Source organism: Pseudochaenichthys georgianus, chromosome 16 (genome assembly GCF_902827115.2).
Source record: "Pseudochaenichthys georgianus chromosome 16, fPseGeo1.2, whole genome shotgun sequence".
Lineage (NCBI taxonomy): Eukaryota > Metazoa > Chordata > Actinopteri > Perciformes > Channichthyidae > Pseudochaenichthys > Pseudochaenichthys georgianus.
In genome coordinates this window covers 23,345,348-23,366,198 of record NC_047518.2, presented here as the reverse complement: position 1 = coordinate 23,366,198, position 20,851 = coordinate 23,345,348, and the positions used below count along the sequence as shown (strand labels likewise).

Sequence of the window (20,851 nt, the reverse complement as noted above, 5' to 3'; positions counted from 1 at the left end):
TACGACACCCTCTGTCTTTAGACCCTCACATCGTACAAGGAAAAACTTCTGAAGAAAACCCACAGTTTAAAGGGAAAAATGGGAGAAACCTCAGGGAGAGCAACAGAGGAGGGATCCCTCTCCCAGGATGGACAGACGTGCAATAGATGCCGTGTGTAAATTGAAAAGATAATACATTTGCAACATAGGTAGTCCAAATGTTTGGAAATGCATGTGTGTATAATAGGAAGACGAATCCACGAGGATATTCATCCAGGACCGATGATCCAGGACAACAGCCACGACTCGCGATCCAGGGCTCGCGATCCAGGACACAGGACCGCAGGATCATCCATGACTCCGGATCCCGGCGTATATAGACACCAAAAAGAAAGAAATTTGGGGAAGCTGGGTTAATCGGAACATGAGAGTACACAGGTATAGACAGAGAGAAGGAAGAAGTAAGATGTCCCCCGACAAACTAAGCCTATATCAGCAAAACTAGGGGCTGAATCTAATCAGCCCTAACTATAAGCTTTATCAAAAAGGAAGGTCTTAAGCGCACTCTTAAAAACGTATAGGCTGTCTGCCGCCCGAACACAAACTGGAAGCTGATTCCACAAATGTGGAGCTTGATAAGAAAAGGCTCTGGATCCCATTGTACTTTTAGAGATTCTAGGAACAACCAACAACCCTGCATTCTTGGAACGCAATGCCCTAGTAGGACAGTAGGGTATAATGAGTTCTTTAAGGTAAGATGGCGCCTGCCCATTAAGGGCTTTGTAGGCGAGAAGAAGAATTTTAAATTATATCCTGTGTTCTATAGGGAGCCAGTGTAAGGCAGCCAGAACAGGAGTAATGTGGTCCCTTTTCCTAACTCTGGTTAGTACACGAGCTGCAGCATTTTGAATCAGCTGAAGCGACTTGACTGACTTATTGGTACTCCCTGATAATAAAGAGTTACAATAATCCAGCCTAGAAGTAACAAATGCATGGACTAGTTTCTCTGCATCGTTTTGAGGCAAGCTATGCCTGATTTTTGCAATGTTATGTAGATGGAAGTAGGCGGTCCTTGAAATTGTTTTTATGTGGGCGTTAAAGGATAAATCCTGATCAAATATAACACCAAGATTCCTTACAGTCTCACTGGAGGCCAAATTAATGCCATCCATAGTTAGTATGTCTTTAGATAATTTGTTTCGTAGATTCTTCGGGCCAAGTACAATAACTTCAGTTTTGGTCGTGTTTAACATCAAAAAGTTTAAGGTCATCCACGTTTTTAAGTCCTTAAGGCAGTCTTGAATTGTATTTAGATGATTAATTTCATCAGGCTTGATTGATAAATATAGTTGAGTATCATCCGCATAACAATGAAAGTTTACAGAATGATTCCTTATAATATTGCCTAACGGAAGCATATATAATGTGAACAAAATAGGTCCGAGCACTGAGCCCTGTGGCACTCCATGGCTAACTTTGGTTTGCGTGGAAGATTCATCGTTAAACAAACTGAGAGCATTCAGATAGATAGGACCTAAACCAGCCTAAAGCAGTTCCCTGTATGCCAACTAAGTGCTCTAGTCTTTGCAATAGGATATCATGGTCGATAGTATCAAATGCAGCACTGAGATCGAGCAAAACAAGAATAGAGACAAGTCCCTTGTCTGAGGCTATTAGAATGTCATTTGTGACTTTAACCAGAGCTGTCTCTGTGCTATGATGTGTTCTAAAGCCAGACTGAAAATCTTCAAATAAATCATTGTTTTTGAAGTAATCACACAACTGTTTTGCGACCGCTTTCTCAAGAATTTTTTAGAGGAACGGAAGATTAGAAATAGGTCTATAGTTGGCTAAAACCTCTGGATCGAGGTTGTGCTTTTTAAGAAGCGGTTTTATCACTGCTACTTTGAATGATTGTGGAACATAGCCTGATAATAAAGACATATTCATAATATTTAATAAAGAAGTGCTAATTAATGGAAAAACTTCCTTCAACAGCTTAGTTGGAATTGGGTCTAACATGCACGTTGATGGTTTAGAAGAGAGAATCATTGAATGTAATTGTTCAAGGTTTATGGCTGAAAAGCATTCTAGTTTACTATCTAGTGTAATATTAGAACTTACGTTTCCGGGAGCTGTTGATAACACTATACTGGTCAAAGGCAAGAGGTCATTAATTTTGTTTCTAAGAGTAACAATTTTATCGGTAAAAAAGCACATAAAATCATTACTACTGAGTGCTAAGGGAATAGAAGGCTCAATCGAGCTGTGGCTCTCTGTCAGCCTGGCTACAGTGCTGAAAAGAAATCTTGCATTATTCTTATTCTCATCTATTAATGAAGAGTAGTAGGCTGCTCTCGCTTTACGCAGTGCTTTCTTATATTCATTGAGAGTAATATGCCAAATTAAACGAGATTCTTCAAGTTTAGTGGAACGCCATATCCTTTCAAGTTGTCTAGACTTTTGCTTTATTTTGCGGGTTTCGGCATTATGCCATGGAGCTAATCTATGTTGTTTTATTTTCTTCTTTTTCAAAGGATCTAATATCTTTTGGATCTTCAAATCTAATATAGAGTTAAATGCAACAGTAAGGCTATTTTTATCATCGTCAACATGAATATTAAAGTCACCTACGATAATTACTTTGTCTGTTTTAAGAAACAAAGTTGATAAAAAACTCATTCAGAATTCTTATCAGAATTCTCTAAGGACCTGGTGCATGATACACTGTAACAAATAAGATTGGCTGCAAAGTTTTCCAGGTCGGATGCGTAAGACTAAAAACGAGGCTTTCAAAGGAGGTATAATTTAATTTTGGTTTAGTATTGATAAGTAAACTTGAGTCAAAGATTGCTGCAACTGCACCTCCTCGGCCCGTGCCTCGAGCAATATGAGTGTTGATATGGCTGGGTGGAGTGGCCTCATTTATGTTGACATATTCTTCATGTCTTAACCAAGTTTCAGTGAGACAGCATATATCAATATTATAATCTGATATTAAATCATTTACCAATATTGCTTTAGATGCTAGAGATCTTATGTTTAAGAGACCACATTTAATCTTCCTGTTTTGTTGCACTGTAGTAGTTGTTACATTTACTTTTATTAGGTTATTATGTATGACACCTCTATTAGGTTTTACCTTAAATTGTCCTTGGGCAGACACACACACCGCTAATATTGGGTATTTTATTGGGTTCGGGATTCCTATGGATGACTGCCTAGGAGAGAGCGCAGAGAAGCGTGTAAGACTGCGACTCCGCCTCCTGGTCAGTCTTTACTTAAGTAGAAGTACAGGGCAAGACTTTTCTTTTTGTCGCTCCTCTTAATTGAACTATTCATATCTTAGACTGCACTGTAACTTTTATCCATGTATTTTTTCTTTTAATGTTTATTTTATTAGCTTTTCTTTTTAATGACTGATTTTAAATGCCATTTTCTTAATGTCTTTCATTTTTTGTAAAGCACTTTGAATTGCCTTGTGTTGAAAAGGGCTATATAAATAAACTTGCCTTGCCTTACAGATACTTGTGTAAAAAAATAATTTGGTAAAAGTGGAAGTACTGATACAACATTTTACTTTAAAAAGTACAATCTTTGTAGTCACACTACAATGTAACTTTAAATGCCTCTTTTTCGTGGTTTGTGTCAGTGTGTATGGTGCATGATGTGCACACCAAGGGCTCACCACTTTTGCAATCAAGCCGGGAGTGGGGGACACTGTTGTTGTTGGAAGCAGGAGAGAGAGCACAGTTGATGTGTTGGGTTGCGGTGAGGATGGACCAGGGCAATGTTCAGAAGCTGTTGTTGATGGCAACTTGTGGCAAGCCTCCAGGGGCCTATACTACGAATACAGTGAATACAGCTGGAAAAAGAAAAAGTGTTTGAATGCGTACATTAACAGGTTTATGATATCACTGCCCCGTCTAAAACACGATCTGACTTCAATTACATTTGTCTCGAGTGTTTCGTCAACTTATGTGTTGCTTAAAATAATACTTCTGCATACAGTATGTGACACTGTGAGTGTTGCACGGCCAGATACGGCTCAGCTGACTCAGATAAGGAGATATATGATACATTATGAAGTGATATGCCGCGGACTGTACTTAATGTACTCTGATCCGGTTACTTATGTTGTGGCCGATATTTAAGTAAGCTTTCTTAACGCTAATGTTATAATAGTCAGATTGCTCTGAAGATGGAGGTGATATTCTATTCATGTTCACGTTCACACAGTCGGTGATTTTTGCCGGCCGTCTTTCCTGCGACGGCAGTTTTTCTGTATTTCCTTTCTCCTGTAATATGACTTGATCGCTTTAAACTCCGCACACTGAGCTCTGATTGGTCAGCAGGCGGTGCTTTCACTGAGTTGAGCTCTTAGCCTGCAACCTAACCTGGTCCCGACCAGGTTAGCTGCTTAGCATATATTACCATGGAGATCTAGCCTGCTAAAAAGAGAACCAGCTTCGGATGACCGGAAAGCCGGAGTTTTCCCTGAATTTAGCCGGCTAAGCGAAAATCCTGCTTCGCAGTATACCCCCCAGGTGTACCTCCATATCTCCTCTTCTTAAAATAGTTTTTGCACATTGAGGGCAATGGAAGTGAGCCAAGTCTCTGCAGGTTAAATGGCACTTGTAGATTGCCATATTATATGGCAATCTACATGCCCCATATAAAAGAGAAAGTCAAGAAAAATAAGTTTGCCAATGACAGACACGAAACAAGAACAAAAACAAGCACAAACATGTATCAGTATTAGGGATGCACGATATTGGTTTTTTGAAACCGATACCGATAACTTCCTGCTTCTCAAGACCGATACCGATAACCGATAATAAAAATAAAAATTACGCCACTAATTATTTTAACGCGATTAACGCATGTGTATTTTTTTTCCACGGCCGCCCCGTAGCTTCAGAGCGCATCGAGTTTATAATACCATCTACAAGCTGATGCTGACAGCCCTGCTCCTGCTGTCCGCTTGTGGCAGACCACACTTCCACGCTCACCGGCAGGCACCGACTGGCCATCGGGAGGACCGGGAGGGTGTGTGTTTGTGTGGCGCGAGTGAGCAAGAGAGAGACCGTACGTGCATTGTTGTTGTTAGCATCGGGTGCTAGCTAGCTGCGCTAACGGATATAAGGAGCTGTTTAAATGAAAACAGAGGAGCGCTCTATCCACACAACTGCGCCGAGCACTTGACTTGATGCAGGAAGCAGACAGCGGGACATTGTAGGAGAAGTCAGCACACTCAGCAACATGATTGCAGCGTCCAGGCTGCTCCGGTTCGAGCATATGCCTTGAGTTGCACATAGCTCCAGCGCGCACACACACACACACACACACACACACACACACACACACACACACACACACACACACACACACACACACACACACACACACACACACACACACACACACACACACACACACACACACACACACACACACACACACACACACACACACACACACACACACACACACACAGTATTGTATTATTGTCTTCGTACGCTTTTAACACACCATCGTAGCGATGGCGATGTTTCAGGTGACTGATCGAGATGGGTCTGTCTGCAGACCGCAGCAAGGAGGCGTTTCCTATAGGGGCGTTTCCTAACTTTTTTTATCCAGCTGCTTTTATAAATCCTCGCAGAAGAAGTCATTGTTCTAGTGATGGGAATTCCGGCTCTTCTTGCTGAGCCGGATCATTCGGCTCACCAAGAAGAGCCGGCTCTTTCGGCTCCCAAAGGGCTCTTCAGTTTACCACATATTATACCTTTTAATTAAATCAAATGTAGCGCTGTTTTGACTAATGATTTATATGTGTACACATATATCACTTAAATTATTCAAGACATCCTTTGTACTAAAGTATTCAAAAGTAAAAATTACATGTTTAATATAAATTATTTGCTGTGGCCAATTGTTTTCATTGCATTTACAGACCCGTGTAACTCTCTGATACCACCCAATGAATGCATTGACTTGCTTGTAGAACCACGCTACACAAAACACATGGCAACACCTATAAAAACTATTTAAAAAAAGGGGCTACTGTATCAACCTATATAAAGTATATAAATATAGTTTTTCTCCCTGCAGGAGAGGGGAGCGTGCTTTGAGATCAACTGCTAGGCTGCAGCGGGGAGAAGAGGGGGACAAAAAGTAGGAAGAGAAGTAATGGGTCAGAAACCCTCCTTTTTACGCAGCGGTCCAGACATAGACATCATAGCTACGGCGACATAGTTGCCAGTTACTTTTTGCATTAGGGCAGGGATATCTTTCAAGGTTTGACATAATGAATTGTGCTACTTTTAAAGCAAGCAACGATGTTTTCAAATCTGTAATCAAAAAGCTCCCCAAAAACACTATCTAAGCAGTTCCTGCCGTTGTTACGTTAGTTCAAACAGTAACAACGGACTACTTTTCTTAGCGGATGCATGTCAATTTAAATCAATACAAAAAACTATTTTTTAAATCAATAAAATCTTTTTCTAAATCCATAAAAGCATTTCAATTATTATTGGGAGTCATGTCGTTACTTTGTTGAGAATGTGGCCATGTGTAATAAGCGGGATAATGTCCACATTGCACATTGCATAATGTGCCTTCATGCCGATCGAGATCCCTCCGCAAAAACAAAACAAAAAACGTCTCGTTCGCGGGCGAGAGCCGGCTCCCGTCGTTCACTATAGGAAACGCCCCTATAGGAAACGCCCCTATAGGAACCGCCCCTATAGGAAACGCCTCCTTGCTGCGGTCTGCAGACAGACTCTATTGGACTGATCAGGTTCGAAGTATTAGGGAGCGCTGGATTTGTGAAGAACTCCCCTCTTCCTAAACCACTAACACCACAGTACTGGCAAAACGGGAGGAGCCGAGTGAAAAACAAGCGCCCCTCATCCCAATCCACCCACACCGCAGTATTTTTTTCTTTTTTTGTACCCAAAAAAAAAATTGTATATTATCGGGGCTATTAATACTGTTATCGGTTTATCGGGATGACGTCATAATTCCTAATATCGGACCGATAATTATCGTGCATCCCTAATCAGTATATGTGTCGGTTACCTTTAAATATTATGCCATTTTTTAAGTGCACTTCCAAGTGCTTCTCGAGTTGGGATGGTGCGCAGGGTTTGAATTTGGGGCACAAAGGACAGTGGAACAGTTTGCAACATGTTGTGCAGCGTTTCACTGCAGGCTTTGCAGTGCCACAGAGGATTGAAAGATGCGTCTACAAAAAACAGGAACAAATGTTTAAAAAATGTATGGTTATAGACTAAAACTTCAATTAAAACAATACTTCATACGGCCAGCCTTTGCACACTGTTTAAGTGTGAAAACAGCTTATTTCAGTATACATTACATTCTACAACTAAAGGCCAGAAACACTTTTAATCTGTATTATCTCTTCTTTTAAAAGACATCAGTGTCATTGCCAACAACAACAAATGCAGACCTACCCTTGCTAACCTTTCTACACAAACGTTTAATAAAGCCGAACTGACAAACACTTTAGCTAACAACGTAAAAAGACTATATAAATATATATTTTTCACATTACACAATTGCCTATGCATTCGATTATTATTGGTTTTAGTAATAACTAGTGCTGTCAAAATTATCGCGTTAACGGCGGTAATTAATTTTATGAATTAATTGCGTTAAAATATTTAACGCATTTAACGCATGTGCAGAATGGCCCGCCCCATACGTGCCACCAGTGGCAGCGCCAGGGTATGGCTGGGGTAGGCTACACCCATACCAAGAAATGGCTTAGCCCCACCATGAGAAATTATGTTAAAGTAAGCAAAATAAAGTCTGCCAACTCGCGCGGAGTAAATTGCACAGGCAGCAGTTAGTCAGATTGATTGCAGCCACGGTTTTGAAAACGTTTGTCACGTAGTGATCGTCTTCTCAATAGAACATCTTTGATAACGGCGTGGTGTTGTTGCAGGAAGTCCCGACGGAGAATACTTGTGCCGTAGTACAGGGCAGAGCCATATAATAGTAATAATATGGCTCTGGTACAGGGGTGCACATAACTGGTACGCAGGTTATGTACTCTGAAATGCGTACCGTCACTTGTGTAACAAAGCGCATTTGCGTACCGACGTACTTGTGAAGCTTTTCCAGAAGGCGGTTAGATCACCGGACGACAGAGTCGGTCTCCGTGTGCACATACAGGGCTGCTGTTAACGTCGGTCTGTACAACGGACTTGTCCCCCCCCCCCCTTCACGGGAGAACTGCGCTAAAACAGCTGATCACAACGTTCACACTCTGTGGTCACAAAGTACTCCACTAGCGCGCCCCCCCCCCTCTTTCGACTTTACTGAAGTACTCCCCGTTGATGGAAATCAACACGTAATGAATTAAGACCCCACGGTTTGATGATTGATAGGTGTGTGGGTTGTCTTTCATTTTGACACAGAGACGCAGAGATACATAGATAGTACTGTATGTTAAATGGATATATCCGCCTTCTTTCATTTATCTTTCCATTCCCACAACAATATACATAAAGAAATGGCATATTTTGGACATAGTTCGAATGGTGATTAATCATGATTAATTAATTTTTAAACTGTGATTAATCTGATTAAAAATATTAATAGTTTGACAGCCCTAGTAATAACGTATTATGTCTATGGTGCACTATTGAAATAACCATAGATTGCTCAATTTTCAAACGGTTTGGTTTGTTATAAACATCAAAGATGTAGTTATGATACTGCATAATTATAATCATTAATTTTTTTTTTCAACATGTCTTGTTGTCTACTGTATCACAGCCATGCTAATAACGTTTATAATAAACCAAACCGTTTGTAAATCAGTCAAGTATTTTTGTGCAGATCACTCACCTTACAACAGCTCTAGCAGTAGTTGTTGACTGTGGCAAGATGGCCGCCGGTGAGCTACGCTGGCGACTCCATAGATATATATAAACACTAGATGACTCACCCGCGCTGCTGGCCAATGGAGACCGACGTTGCCACTTGGCCGCCATCTTGCTACAGGCAGTTCTCTCATTCATAACATTATGGTTTACTATTTAAATAACCATAGCTTGCTCAATTTTCAACCAATTTTCAAACGGTTTGGTTTTTTATAAACATCAAAGATGTAGTTATGATACTGCATACTTATAATCATGGACTTTCATATGAAAATAACATTAATCAGATAAAGCAATAGCTATACACACACACAAGGTATTTATATTAAATATTTGCCGGTGTATATATTTCCATTTATTTTATTATATTGTTAATATTTCAAATAAATTATAAAATTAAAATACATTTATATTTTATATATAAAAATCGGTCTCATGTTACCACTCTGTAAGCCAAGAGTTGTTAATTTAGCAATGCCTTAGCTTTAAGAACAGGGACACAACTAATGACAATAGCATATGTTGGTATATTATTTAGATATTCACACACCTTTATCAGAAGAACCAAACCAACATAAAATGTGCTCACAGACAGGCCAGTTCTGTCTAATTTATCACAATTATTTTTGACATGAGATCTTCATATCATCCTAGTTTTGTATTTAGTTTCTAGATTTGTAAACAAATCCAGAACCTTTGAAATATGTTATTGAAAAAAGACCAAGAATAATATAAACTGTACCATGTGTCCTTTTGTGTCCTTCTGTAGTCCATTTGTGGTTTGTCTTGTCTCACCCCGGCTGATATATCACAAAATCCACTGTTTAAATTGTTCCCTATATTGCCCCTATGCAATATAGGGAACAATTTAAACATAAACTATCCTATGTGTCCTTGGGTGTTATGAAAGGCGGCCCCCCAAAATAAATGTATTATTATTATTAAGAAGAACACATGGCACACCAACAATCAATCACCGTCCAGCCTCAGCTTTGGTATTCTTTCACAACCATGTTATGGGTTTATTAGACTGAGCAAACATAAACATATGTGGGGAACATAGTGCTGCGTCTCCTGCCAGCTCCTCACTCCTGAAGTGCTCACTGCAGAGCAGTGTCCTGTCACAGGAAACAAAACCGTCCCTTCTTTGGGCGAGTTCCCACTGCCTCCTCCTCTCTTTGGTTTTGGGAAACCTTAAAAACATGAGAAAGGTAGCCAGATAAATTATTGTCAACATGTTCCTCCCTTCTTTCCTTTAACATTAAGGGTAGGACAAAAATACACACCGAAATTATCATATTTTTGGTATGTATGCATGTATGTATAGCCTACTTTAAGAATAAGACAACCACACTAAGAGTAATAAAAAAGGTGTCCAATAGAAACATTAAATAATTGTGTAAAGAAATGGTAACAACATATTCTAAAGAGGCTGGGTCAACAACAATCTTGCAATACTATTATCTCACATAGCCCCACTGATCCTGTGTAGCAGGACTTGTAATGTACATACATCCACTAAGTAATTAACGATTATCCTAATTGTAGTCATAATATTGTCATATCTTACACGTGAAAGGTGATCCCACAGGTTCTTGTTTCCAGACTGCGGTGATTAGAGCATCCGTAGGCTGCACAAAAGTCCGGCATAGTCAGGTACTTTTGTAAACACAAAGCCAGCAAATTCCTGTATCATAATGCAAGATGTTTTTAACAAGCCAAACCACTTGGAAGAAATCATGTGTAACTTAAGTTGTGTTGAAAGAAAGAGCAGTTCTGCCTCTCCCACTGGTGGAGTTGTGGGTCAACTTTGTAATACTAGGTCTCACTGACAGCCTCTTGTTATTAGCCAGCTAATAAATACAACCACATACACAAAGAAAAGCTGCAATTTCAACATGTCCAAGCATCCTGTATCATAGCCATGCTAATCATGTTTATAATAAACCAAACCGTTTGTAAATCAGTCAAGATTTCAGTGAGTTAAGAGTATTTTTGTGCAGATCACTCACCTGACAACAGCTACCATAACGCGAATCAGAGTAACTGTTGACTGTAGCAAGATGGCGGCCGGTCAGCTACGCTGGAAAATCTCCCATGAGCCATCTAGTGTTTATATATATCTATGGGCGACTCCCCCTTGAGCCATCTAGTGTTTATATATCTATGGGTGTAGGTACCATATCTGCACGGCCAGATTAGCACGGGTCTCGCATTGGCTGTACGGCAACCCAAGAGGACATTTTACACGGCCAAATTCCGCAAAGAATATTAAAAAATGACAATCGACAGTGAATGTATGTTAGTAGCACTGTGTCAGGAAAGTGAAGTGATAATTAAGTAATGTTATTGAAGAACTGAAATGCATAAAATTGAAAGTTAATATGTATATTGTGGTGATTGACATTATTCACCCACGGATCTATGGGTTGGGGTATTGTTCTGCACGGACATTTTAGTGAACCGGACTTCCTGTTTCCGCCGGTCTTTGCTTCCCGGGCATGAAGTTGTTTACATGTGTTTTCAGATGCTAAATAAAAGTCTAGCTTGTACCTTTGATACCCCGCCTCCGACTCCCGTCTCTCGGCACTACATTGGTGACCCCGACATAAGTCTCGTTGAAGGATCCGAGACTGAACCGAGCATGGCAAGTAACGCCGTTTTTTTCAAACTGGAAAATATCTGCGGCTGCATGGTTCGCTCAGGCGGAGGCTCAGTTCGCTCTCCGCGGAGTGACTGACGACGCAGCACGCTATTTTCACGTCGTTTCGGTGCTGGGGAGCTCCACTGCGACCCGGACGGTGGGCTTTATTACATCTCCTCCTGCCCAGGATACATATGCAGCGCTAAAGACTTTTGAGCTGTCACGGTCGGAACGGGCCCGACGCCTGCTCACTATTCATAGCCTAGGAGACAACAAGCCATCTGACCACATGGAGATGATGCTCAGCCTGCTGGGTACGGAAGAACCACATTTTTTGTTCATAGAACTGTTTCTTCGGCACATGTACAGACAGCGCTCGCTAATACGGCTATTACTGAGCCCCGCGCTTTGGCCGAAGAAGCCGACCGGTTCTTCCTGGCAACACAGCGTTTTGCCCCGGAGGTGCTGGCCCCGACACGCAGCGGCACCTTCCCTGGTACAGGCATGAAGCAGAAGCTCCGGGGCCGACGTCAGCAACTCCAGCCCTGGCCTGTGTTATTACCATGCACGCTACAGGGCGAAAGCGAAGATGTGCCATCCCCCCTGCACCTACGAGGTAACGGGTCTGACCTCTCCTCTGACCGCGGTTCTCAGTTCACCTCGGAGCTGTGGAACGCTGTTGCTGTGGGTCAAGCTGCACCGCACCACCGCATATCACCCCCAGGCTAACGGATTGTGTGAGCGGTTTCACCGGTCCATGAAGACGTCACTGCGTGCCGGCTTGACAGACGGCAACTGGGTGGATAAGCTCCCGTGGGTTATGCTCGGCCTCAGGTGTGCCCCCAAAGAAGACCTGCAGTCCTCATCGGCAGAGCTCGTCTATGGCCAGAAGCTACGGGTCCCCGGGGAATTCATTCCCACCGCCACTGTGCCCTGGTCTGTGGCCGGGCAGCGCTCCTCCCTGCTGGAGACCGCTGGGACATTCGCGCCCGTCCCCACGTCGCAGCACAGCAACACAGCTTTCCGGGTGTCCCCCGGATTACGGTCGGCGGATTTTGTCTTTATTCGCCACGACGCCCACCGCGGTCCTCTGTGGCCCCCTTACGACGGTACGTTCAGGGTCATACGTCACGGGGACAAGAGCCTGTTCACCATGGTGAGGAGGTAGGAAAAACCTTGAGAGGAGGGCAATGAACCAACCAGGTCGATGTTGACGTGGTCAAACCTCCTCTCAGGCACCAGGAAACATTCCAAAGGGACCTTAGCGCGCTGACAAGCCTCGAACTGGCACTTTGCAGGATTGATGATTAATCCGTGTTCGTTGAGCCGCGTGAAAAGGGCTCGGAGGTGGGACAGGTGCTTCTGCACTGAAGCGCTGGCAACAAGTATGTCGTCGAGGTAGACAAACACAAACGGCAGGTCCCACAGCACCGAATCCATCAGGCGCTGGAACGTCTGAGCGGCATTCTTGAGTCCAAAAGGCATCCGCAGGAACTCAAAAAGTCCAAAAGAAGTTATCACTGCTGTCTTGGGAATGTCCAGGGGGTGCATGGGCACCTGGTGGTATCCACGCACCAGGCCCACCTTGGAAAACACCCCCGTACCGGCCAGATGTGCCGAAAAGTCCTGAATGTGCGGCACCGGATAGCGGTCAGGCGTAGTGGCGTCGTTGAGTCGGCGGTAATCCCGCACGGGCGGAACCTGCCGTTCGGTTTGGGGACGACGTGCAGGGGGGAAGCCCAAGGACTGTCGGAGCGGCGGACAATGCCCAGGTGCTCCATGGTTGCGAACTCCGCCCTCGCTACAGCCAGCTTAGAAGGGTTCAACCGCCGGGCCCTGGCGTAGACAGGAGGCCCCTCGGTAGTGACGTGGTGCTCCACGCCATGCTTAGTGGTAAGCGTAGAGAAGGTGGGCAGCGACAGGTCTGGAAACTCGGCCAACAGTCTGAGAAACGTGTCTGCCCCCGACAGCGAGCCCGACAGCCCGTCGTACGCTGCGCTGCCAAGTGTGCACACGAGTGAAGAAAACGTTAAGGCATCAACCACACGCCTATTCTTAACGTCCACTAAGAGTCCATGAGCACAACAAAAAATCCACTCCGAGGAGGGGAAAAGAAATGTCCGCTGTCCTCCGATGCACAAACACGCCGTACGTGCGAATGGGAACGCCGTTAGTCGTCGTCAATCGCGGTCCGTGCCCACCACGGGTGACGTCTTCACTCGACGCCGGAACTACGCTCAGTTGAGCGCCCGTGTCACACAGAAACAGACTCACAGAAACAGGCTCACCGAAACGCTGTCGATTTCCCGGGGGTTTGTAGCTGCACGGAGCGATGCATTTCTTCGCCATTGTCCCGAAACGTGCGTGGTAAAGGCACTCTCCGGTGTCTCCACGCCGGCTCGATACAGCCGTGTCCGGCCCCCGCCACGCTTTCTTGACTGCAGATGGGCCGCTGAGCGTCGCGGCTAACGTCTACCGGGCTGTTGTGTAGCCAGGAAAAAACGATCCGCTTCCTCAGCCAAGGCACGGGGCTCCGTGCGGCCAGCGCCGTCTGGACCCGGGGAGGCAAGTGACGCAGGAAAATACCCATGAATAAAATCCGGGGGTCTTCCCCCCCTAGTAGATTTAGCATTTTCTCCATTAGCTGAGATGGCTTGCTGTCTCCTAGGCCTTGAATGTCAAGTATCTGGCGGGCCCTCTCCTTAGCAGATAAGCTAAATGTCTTAACCTGTTAAGCCCGAAGGTCCCCGCCGACGGGGACCCTGTTTATTTTTTTCACAACACTGTGTCTCAGGGCATCTTAATATTTAAAAACCCTGCACACAGCACAGAAACAGCCCTAATAAAAGTAGCCAACGACCTACTGATGGCAGCCGACTCTGGGTCACCCAGCATCCTGGTCCTTCTTGACCTGAGTGCGGCTTTCGACACAGTGGACCATACCATCCTCCTCCACCGCCTCGAGACCTACACCAGGGTGACGGACACAGGCTCTGAAGTGGTTTCAAGCTACCTCACCAACCGGAAGTACCACGTGTCTCTGGGGGGTTCCAGGTCTGACGACACCGCAGTGACATGCGGGGTCCCACAGGGCTCAGTGCTGGGGCCGATCCTGTTTTTAATCTATCTATTACCTCTGGGTCATATCATCAGACAACATAACATCAACTTCCACTGCTATGCCGACGACACTCAGGTCTACATCAAAACACAACCCAATACCACCACTATCCAAACACTAAACACCTGCCTGGAAGACATCCGCTCCTGGATGACCACCAACTACCTTCAGCTCAACAGCAGCAAGACGGAGGCAATCCTGATAGGCACCACCGACCAGCTTGCCAAGGCCGCCAACATCAGCCCCTCCCTTGATGGTCAGCTCATTCCTCTCTCCTCCGTTGTCACCAACCTCGGTGTGAGGTTTGACCCCACTCTGTCTTTCCAAGCCCACATCAAACATATCACCAAGACCTCCTTCTTTCACCTGAAAAACATTTCCCGACTGAAGCCCTCACTCTCAACTGATGACATAAAAAAACTGGTTCATGCACTCGTCTTCTCGAGACTAGATTACTGCAATGCACTCCTCTCCGGTCTCCCAGCCAAATCCATCAACCGCTTGCAACTAGTCCAGAACAGCACAGCCAGAGTTCTCACCGGTACAAAAAGGTCAGCACACATAACCCCCATACTTGCAAAACTACACTGGCTCCCAGTCCACTACAGGATCCAGTTCAAGGTTCTGCTCCTCACGTACAGAGCCCTGAATGGACAAAGCCCAAAATACCTCTGTGACCTCATTCATACCCAGACATCTACCCGCTCTCTCCGCTCCAGCCACGCTCCTCTTCTCTACATCCCCCGCACACGTCTCCGAACAATGGGAGACCGAGCCTTCTGCTCATTCGCCCCGCGCCTCTGGAACTCCCTCCCAGATCAGCTGAGATCTGCCCCTTCCACCGAGGTCTTCAAAACCGGCCTTAAGACCCTCTTCTTTCGGCAGGCCTTCGAATAAACTTTGAGCACGGTACACCTGGAGTACTGCCATTTTTATCGCTATCTCCGACTTTTATTTTTGTACTCTATTTTATATTTTATTTTTTGATTTCTTATTATTATTACAATTATTTGTCTTTTATTATCTCAAAGCGTATCAGTATCCCTTGTTGTGAAGCACTTCGAGATTTGTCTTGGCAGATGAGAAGCGCTATATAAATTAAATATATTAAAAACCTATTAATGTGTTATACCAGATTAACGAGAAGAATCTCAGCTAACTGACAATACGAACCCTTTTTACAGAAACAAAACACAAGTCTCACAAGAAGCGTTAGCATTAGCCCTTTGCTAAAACGGGCAGATGCTACTTCCGGTGCTAACTAGCAAAAACGATCTTTAAAACTTAATATTTTCTGCACAAACTACATATCATCTGAAAGCTGATACTCCACAGATTATTTTTGTTATAAGTATCATCACTGTAGGACACAAACTCACTGAGCTAGCAGCCAGAACAGAGAAGAAGAAAAAACAACAGTTTTCAAAACCATAACAATAATGTCTTACCGTTGCTGTTTTGTGATCAAAGCTCTTGTTCAAGGTAATAAAAACGCTGTTTAAGGTTAATCCAATGTCTCTTAGTCACTTTAGAATTGTTCCTGATAATCTATCATTACATTCATGGCAGCAGAGTAGGTACAAAGTTTCGCAGTCCCGAGCTATTGCTGTTTTACGTGCTGTTTACGCAAACCTCTCTCTACTTGACGTAAGTGTTTAGCGGGATTTACTAACTGTCACTCGATTCTATTGGCTCCAACGGTTCAGAAAAGGTGTCAATCACCCAAATCGACCAATGGGTTCCAAAGATATGATCCTGCGTAGTATAAACTACACCCGCTCCGGCTCCATTACGCATTACGCAGCCAGAAGGGAGAGCTTCACCACAGAGCAGGTGCTAGAGATGCTAGCTGACGATAGCTATGATCATACCAGATGACTCTTCGTCGGATGATGAAGATCTCCTCCAGCCAGACCTGGATCCGGACAGTAGTGACTCGGATGTTGAACTTCCACAACAGGTATGTAATCTCTCTGTTTTTATATATTACTTATGTGTTAGGTGGAACTGCGTCACAGTGCTAGCTTAGCCAAGAAGCTACAGGAATGATTAGGCAAAATGCTAAATAGTGTTACTTGTCTTTTGGAGTTACATTTTCTAAATGAATGGCCAGTGAATGAATATATATATGTGTTTACTTATTTATTTGGTGTAATATTATTCATTTATTGTCCAATATTATCCTTTTTATCTATTACTTTTGTGTTTGGTGGAACTGCATCACAGTGTTAGCTTAGCCAACAGGAATGATTAGCCAAAATGCTAAATAGTGTTACTTGTCTTTTTGGAGTTACATTTTCTAAATGAATGGCCAGTGAATGAATATACATGTGTTTACTTATTTATTTGGTGTAATATTATTCATTTATAGTCCAATATTATCCTATAAGTATAAACCAGTGAATTAATCTAATCTCTTTGTTTTTCCACATTTGTTAGATGAGGTGTGACCCCAGCAGGACAAAGCCACACACCCAGAAGACTTTCAGGGAGCAGCTTGCTGCAGAATTGTTGGAGTTTGCTGAAGGCCCTGCACCTCCACCACCCCCTCCACCTACACACACCTACCTACACACAAAAATATTTGTAACATTTTTGTCAAGAAATATTTTTAACATTTTTTAAGAAATATTTTATTTTTATTTGATTTATTTGGGTGGAATGAATACCTATAGTGATGATTCAATGTAATACAATGATTTTTATAGTCTGGTACCTGAAAAAGGTCAAATGGCACTGATGGAACCAAATGTGCCCAAAGCTTATTCCGCCTGGACTTTATTTTCATAAACCTCTCTAAAAAGGTCAAATGTCACTTGTTTTGCCTCAATCTTGATACAGGGTACTTATATGTTATACTTTGGATTCCTAAAGCTTTTAGGCTACTAACCCATCATTCAAGGTTGGTCCACTCTTCACTATAAGTAATGGGTTTTCTTTAGGCGGAGACAGGAATTTACATTTTTTTGCTATGTTCCATCTGAATTTACTCTGACACAGAAAAATCTATATTGATTCTGACACTTCTACATCCAACTCACAGATGTAACCTTGCTTTGACAACAACAATTATTCATATAAACATTTTAGAAGTGAAGTTATAGTAATTTGTTCTGGGAATGTCATTTTCGAGCCTGAAACCTGAAAAACAGGCTCGGGGTTTAACAGGTTAAGGAGAAGGGCCTTAATCGCCTCATATTTTCCATGGTGTGGGGGGTCTGCGATAAATCCAACCAACCTGGATGACGTGGAGCTTCCCAGCGCTGCTACAACATGGTAGTATTTCAGGTCCCCGTCACGGACCTGTCGGCAGGCGAAGTGCGCCTCCACGTGTGCGAACCATGCCTCCGCGGCGTGCTCCCAGAATTCCGGCAGCTTTACGAAAACATCGCGCTCAGCCATGTTCGTTGAGTTTCCGGAAACTATCTCGGAAAAGTCGGGGTCACCAGTGTAGAGCCGATGAATGGGAGTCGGAGGCAGTGTGTTCAGTATGGAACTCCACACTTTATTATACATTAAAACACAAGACTGGAATACACTTGTTGCTACTGCATGTCACGCTAGCCTGAATGAATCTGACTTCCGGTGTCCCACTCTAACGGGTCCGTGTTGCAACACAAGCCAGAAGGTGAATTATGTCCAATAACGTGTCACCACAATATATGTATATATAATATATATATATATATATATATATATATATAAACTGTGTAATATACCAGGCTGCTAAATCCTCCAAACTGTTAGTTAGAACCATAGGTTAGGTTAGAACCATAGACTGTATATATAAATGGACGTAGGGTCCGTGACGTCACCCATAGGATTCTGCAGAGTTGCCGTGAAGCCCTTAGTAGGCGGAGTCGGCCACTAACGGCTCAACAGTGACGTCAGAGTTCAACTCCCGCTTTCTCCAGCCTGCTCCAAATAAGGGCAAAGAGGCGGTACCTGCTGCCACATAGCTGGAAGTTCCAGAGCTAGCTGAAGCTACCAAGCTAAGCTAACATGCTCCCCATCTGCACGCTGCCGTCGCATTTTACGTTTCTAAGGTAAGCGGCCTTGAAACTATTCAGCAAAACTATAAATAATAATCTAAGTTATTGAGTTTTTAGCATAATACTTCAGAATCTTAAAACCCCTTAACGTTTGTATGCAATTGTGCTAAATTCAACACTGGAATCAAGCATATATTAATGTTTGCATGACATTAGTTATTTATATTTTGATATCACTTAACTATACATTTAAGTCAAGCTAAGGTACATGTGATGTTAGCTAGTTAGTGCTCTTACCTGTGAGGCCTCCTCCAAACAGCATAATAACCAGACTGTATTATTCAAACTAAGTACCAGTTCTAGATCCTTGACTTTAGACAAACAATTCAAAAGACAAAATGTATTTAAAGACCAATCTTTATTTGAATGTGCCTCTTAACCTGAGATATTAGTTATACAGTAATAGTATTGACAATCTAAAAAAACTGAGCAACTCAACAGTCAACTTTATGTTTCTTATTGTCTAAAGCATTTATTATTTTCATTTCCCCCCATTTCCTGATGGAGGAGCCCATGCTGGGAAAAGCCGATACCAACTGCACAGGCCTAGTCTGTCACTTTATTTGACTAAATGTGTTTACTTATACATTTAATAGGTTTACACCTTCTGTCCATATGTGCTTTTTATTTAAAACATTTGATTAACTTTTGGTTCACATTTCAATAAATTGTATTTGTATTTGCATTCCTTTTGTCCATTATTCTTACTGAAAATGTTAGATTACACATTCACATCTGACTGAATATTGGCCCCATTCATTTGTGACGTTGCAAATTCTGCGGTACAAGTGATGTGAAGCTCATAAAGTGAGGCAAATAGAAATAATCAGCGGATGGAGTGTAGATGTGGAAATAGCTGCATTCGATCAGCTGACTGTTTTTACAATAAAAGTAGTTTCTTAGTGAATGTCCTGTACTGGTCTTAAAATCTCATAACATCAGCTTTTAATGTTGCTCTTGGATGTTCTTCTTGACCCTCAGAGAAGGAGAACATGTCGTGTCTTTCAGGCATGTCCTTTGCTAACAAAAATTACAGGAAACATAAAACATATTATTGCAGAACAAGTGTGTTATTTATGAAAGCGGTGTGTTTGTGTGTTTAGGGGCTGTAGATATAATTATGTTGTTGTAATGTTTTTTTTTTATTTTAACAGTGAGCTACAAAGACAATCAGATTATGAATGAACAGTATGAAGTTCATCAACATTGAAATATATGTTATTATCAAAATAATATTGAACTGTTATTAAAACGTAGTGCAACTGTAGAAGCTTGCTCTGTTGTCTCACTGAAAGAATAACTTTTACCACGTTTTTTACAGACAATATTGAGAGATAAATAGTAGCAGTTCTCACTGTGTTAAATATCTTTGCCTTCAATACATTAAATTAGAAAGCTGACAAAGTCATATTGCTAAATATCTAAATGTAACTTTTTGCATGGAATAAACCCTCAACTTAACTGATGTGTAGGTGATCTAGTATTTAGTATTGTTTAGTGGAATACATATCAGTGTATTAAAGTCAATACTTCATTCAATTAAACCAATATCTTTCTTGATTCTTTGTACAGTATGAAAAAAGAGTTTGTACCTGAGCTGAAGTTCACTGCTGTGAGGAGTCCAGTTCTGTCTCTCACTCTCTGGTCCAGCCTGTCTGCATTACCTGGACACTTTAAACAAACAGATATATATATATGTAAAGTACCATGTGTACAAACAATATAACTTGTTCTCTTCTGTTGAACATGTTGGATTGTGTATTGTCCGAGTCAGGGTCCTTTTTATTTTACTGTAACTTTGGAAGTTGTGTTACCAATGCTTACTGTTTATTTGATACCCATTTGGTAATGCAATTAATAAAAACAATAAGGTTTGGGTTCGTTCTTCAGATGACTGTGACGTTATCGTGTAAGCTCGATAATGAACTCCAGCTCAATCAACCATATTGTAATATCTAAGTAATCATCTTGAAATATGACATTAATAATTGTAATATACACACATCTTATTGTGAGGTTGATTTCACATACACTACTTCGACATTAGCTTGTCTACATACTTGAGCATAGCCAATTTAAATTAACCTTAGATGCATACAGTTCTACCTACATAATAAAATATCTCTAAGTTACAAGGATGTAA

The 20,851-nt window shown here is 42.4% G+C and overlaps 1 long non-coding RNA gene across 1 annotated transcript; it reads right to left on the bottom strand.

Moving 5' to 3' along the window:
• Positions 1-9,864: 9,864 nt before the first annotated feature.
• LOC139435494 (uncharacterized) lies at positions 9,865-11,007 on the bottom strand. The gene is made up of 2 exons (XR_011644736.1): positions 10,462-11,007; positions 9,865-10,084 (listed from the first exon to the last, which is right to left on the bottom strand). It is a non-coding gene; the product is annotated as an uncharacterized lncRNA (long non-coding RNA).
• Between the last annotated feature and the right edge of the window lie 9,844 nt (positions 11,008-20,851).